We start from the raw sequence: 4,316 nt of genomic DNA, 5'->3' as shown, positions 1-4,316 counted from the left end.
TATTTGCTTGCTTATAATTTGAGAACATGTTTGTATGATCAATTCCCATGATTCCCCTATGACCCCATGAGACCCAAGTGCTTTTTATCAATTGTTTACAACCCTTTTAATTCATCTTGCTTATTTACTTTCATTGCTATTTAGTTAGTGACCTTCTACATCAACCCAAATTGTGACACCCCTAAGACACCACTAGTTTCAATAGAAATCTTATCTCAATTCCCGTCCCTTGGGATCCGACCTTTACTTGCCTCTTTACTAATTGTAGAGTTGTTTGTGAAGCTATAAATTGTGTTTTGATTCGGACGTGACCCAACGACAACATCTATTAAATTGAGAAAACGAAACGGACCGATCAAAAATGGCGCCGTTGCCGGGGACGGTGTTAACTTGATTTAGATTTTCTTACATTGTTATTAGTTGTGTCTTTCTTTACCTTGGGGAAGTAAAACTCCTCAAGGTTTGTTCTAATTGTTTTCGAGTTATTTGATATTTTGCATGTCTAGAAGGTCACAAGGTGATTTGTTACCTTTTGACCATGAAATTGAAAGAACCTTGACAAACAATAGGAGATTTGCTAGGAGGAATTTGAGAGGTATTAGTGAGGTAGTAGAGATTCAACCAACTATTGAGTTCATCAACCCTGTTGCAAGATAAAGTGAGGAGAACCCAACACAAAATACCCCACAAAATCAACCTACAATGCCAAAAATTTCATCACATTCCGTACCCACCGAGGAGAACCTACCCAATGGTACTCCCACACCACAACATTTGACCGGAAATTTTATTGCCAAATCCGCCTTTATCCAATTAGTAGAAAGGAGCCAATTTGAGGGGATGCCTAGTGAAGACCCTCATTCTCATATGGAAACCTTTTGTGACTATTGTGATGCGATTTCTCAAACCGGTGTGACTCAAGACCAAATCCGATGGGTCTTATTTCCTTTTTCTCTAATCGGCACCGCGAAACAATGGTTGAAGGGCCTTGATAAGGCCACTCTCGGAATAGATTCTTGGAAGAAGTTGGCTCTAGCTTTCTACAAAAAGTTCTACCCACAGAAAAAGACTAACATGCTAAGAGCTCAAATTACGGGTTTTAAGCAAAGGGATGGAGAATCTTTGTATGAAGATTGGGAGCGGTTTAAGGGAATTTGTCGCTCATGTCCTCACCATGGACTTAGCGAGTGGTTCTTGGTACAACAATTTTGGAACGGTCTATATGAAGATTCAAGGAACATGGAACAAGATTGAGGAAATGGCTATCTGTCGCTCATGTCATTTTTGGAACGGTCTATATGAAGAATTTGTCGCTCATGTCCTCATCAAATGGAATGTTCACCGAAGTTGATGACAATCAAACATGGAACAAGATTGAGGAAATGGCGGTCCATAACTCACAATATAGTAGACCTCGCAAGGCTACTAGAGGAGGAAAACATGAAGTGGACTCCGTTACTCAATTGGGTGCTCAACTTAGTGCTCACATTGACACAATCAATTTGAAGTTTGAACAAGCTATGGCTAGACTTGAAGAAGCCTCAAAATCACCAAAGCATCATGTTAATGCCATGACGGCATCCTGATCAATCCCAAGTGGGATATGTGAGAATTGTGGAACTTTGGGACATGACCAAGGTGAATGTAGGGGAACAAATGAACAAGTGAATGCTTTCCAAGCATACACGAGTGGTACCCCTTATTCCAACTATTAAAATGAAAACACCAATTTTCATCCAAATCTCTCATACAAAAGCCAAAATGTTCAAAACCCTCAAACAACATACACCCCACCTCCCATGAGAAACCAAAATCAAAGACCCTTTTACAACCAAAACCAAGGTTACCAAAACTAAAATCCATACAATCACCAAAATGACCAAGGTTTTGATGTTCAAAAAGCGGTCCTCCAAATGCAAAAGAATCAACAAGAATTTTTCACTCAAATGCAAAAAGATAGTCAAGCAAAAGAAACCACCATCAACAACATTCTAGCTCACACTAAGATGTTGGAAACCCAATTGACTCAACTAGCATCTTCAAGCTCACAAAGATGGAGAATCATCAAAAGAAGAAATTTCAAAGAAAAAGGAAGACAAGGCCAAGGAGAAGGAGCCCATTGTGATAAGACTTCCTTTTCCAAGTCGTCAAGCCAAGCCCAAATTTGATGACCAACTTGGAAAGTTTATGGAAATTGTGAAGAATTTGGAAGTCTCAATTCCTTTCACGGAATTAATCAATCACGTGCCGGCCTATGCGAAATACATGAAAGACATCCTCACAAAGAAGAAGTTGATCCGGAAACTTGAGACTATCGCCTTCACTAAGGTGAGTAGTGCAATACTTCAAGGGAGTTCACCTCCAAAACTAAAGGATCCGGGAAGCTTCTCAATACCATGTACCATTGGCGACACCACGATCAACAAAGCCTTATGTGATCTAGGGGCTAGTGTGAGTGTTATGCCGTACTCGGTGAGTAAAAGGTTGGGGATGGGAGAGCTTAAATGCACCAATATCACACTCCAAATGGCCGATAGATCGACGAAGACACCATTAGGGATATGGGAAGATGTCCCCGTACGAATTGGGAAGTTTTTCATCCCGGTAGAGTTTGTCATTGTTGATATGGAGGAAGATTCCAACATTCCAATCATTCTAGGAAGACCCTTCTTACACACCGCAGGTGCGGTGATTGATGTAAAACATGGTGAGCTCACTCTAGAAGTGGGAGATGAGAGTACAACTTTTAATCTTGACAAGACTATGAGAGCCCCCCGTTTACATGAACCGTGTTTTATGATCGATCATTATAGTCGGAAGGATGAAAAGAAGAAGTCGGAACTCCAATAAAAGAAGAAAATTGAAGATGCTCCATTCAAAGAGCAAGTGAATTGTGACAAAGAGAGCTTGCAAGGTTCATCAAAGTCAAGCAATGAAGAAGATGGCCTCATTGGCCAAGAAAAGGGAATGGGAAAGTTTTCTCCATCAAATCAAGAGATTTTCAATGATCAACTTAATGAAGTATGTGGTCTTTGGGACGACGAATTTGAAGGGATTTTTAATCCCTACATTGGTAATCCCATCGATCAAGACCGATAACAAGGGACAAGGTCTATTGAAGACCTCTATCATGATAATGAACAATCGTTTGATTACTTTTTCAGGGTGTTGAGCAACATCAACAACACCTTGGACATGCCCCCTTGACATCTCAACAAGAATGAGAGTTTGGTGGAGTCCTCCCTAAACCACCATTTGTAAATATTTCTAACTCCCTAACTTGCATTTCAATTCTTGTATTGCATTTTTGTTATTTTTGGATTTTTAAACTTTGATCAAGATAATTATCATGTTTGAGAGAATTGAGGGAGGAACTAATAATTTCAATTAATGTGTAGTGCTTTAGCTTAGTGTGGGGATGGCAATTGCCTAGGCTATCCATGCCTTAGTAGTGCCCCCACAATGAAGATCACGAGATATGAAGAAGAATGGAAGAATGACAAGGGATTGGCAAAGTACACGGATGGAACTGAATCCGGGTACAAAGGGGCCGAATCCGAGCGAATTCAGGAGAATCCGCCCGTCTTCAAGAAATCCGGGCGTGTTGGGTAAAAGACGCACGTCTCTCTGAGCTGAACTTTTGAAATATTTTTGACTGTCAGCGAATCCGGGCGTCCTGCATTCAAATCCGCCCGTATTTAAAAATCCGCCCGTCCTGAAGGGAAGACGCCCGTCTTCTTGGCTGAAGAAAACAAGAAAAATCCCTGTGAAGGAATCCGCCCGTCTTCTGCAGAAGACGCCCGTCCCGTGTTTGCAAATCCGAGCGTCTTCACTGAAAGACGCCCGTCTTTAGGCGAGGATTTCCCAACCCAGAACAGGCAGAATCCGCCCGTCCCGAGCTGAATCCGCCCGTCTTACCCCTGCAGTTCAAATTTTTCGGGTTTTTATAAACCCCCTCCCACATTCATTTCTTCATTCCTTCATTCATAACACTACTCAAAACCTCCAAAGCCCTCATCCTCTCCATCACAAAAACAAAATTCCTCAACAACATTCACCAAAATCAAATCAAAACATCCTTTTAACAACAAATCAATCACTCCTCTTCCAACAAAAATCAAAACCAAGCACAAAATCTTCAACCTTTGAGTCGATTTTTGAATTCATAAAGGCAAAGCCTTTCATCTTTAAATCGATTTGGGTGTACTAGAAATTGAATATTTTTCACACCTTTCTTGGTTAATTCATCAATGGCAAGGACTAAGGGAGCAACAAAGGCAACAAAGGCAACAAAGGCAAAGGCACCAAAGGCAAAG

At 40.9% G+C, this 4,316-nt stretch overlaps 1 non-coding gene across 1 annotated transcript; it reads right to left on the bottom strand.

Annotated features, from left to right (window-relative positions):
• Nucleotides 1–1,074: 1,074 nt before the first annotated feature.
• Nucleotides 1,075–1,181, bottom strand: LOC141603105 (small nucleolar RNA R71). The gene has a single exon (XR_012525000.1). It is a non-coding gene; the product is annotated as a small nucleolar RNA R71 (small nucleolar RNA).
• Nucleotides 1,182–4,316: the final 3,135 nt, after the last annotated feature.

This window comes from Silene latifolia, chromosome 9 (genome assembly GCF_048544455.1).
Source record: "Silene latifolia isolate original U9 population chromosome 9, ASM4854445v1, whole genome shotgun sequence".
NCBI classification, from domain to species: Eukaryota; Viridiplantae; Streptophyta; class Magnoliopsida; order Caryophyllales; family Caryophyllaceae; genus Silene; species Silene latifolia.
The sequence above is the reverse complement of the archived record's forward strand: the minus strand, read 5'-3'. Positions and strand labels throughout refer to the sequence as shown.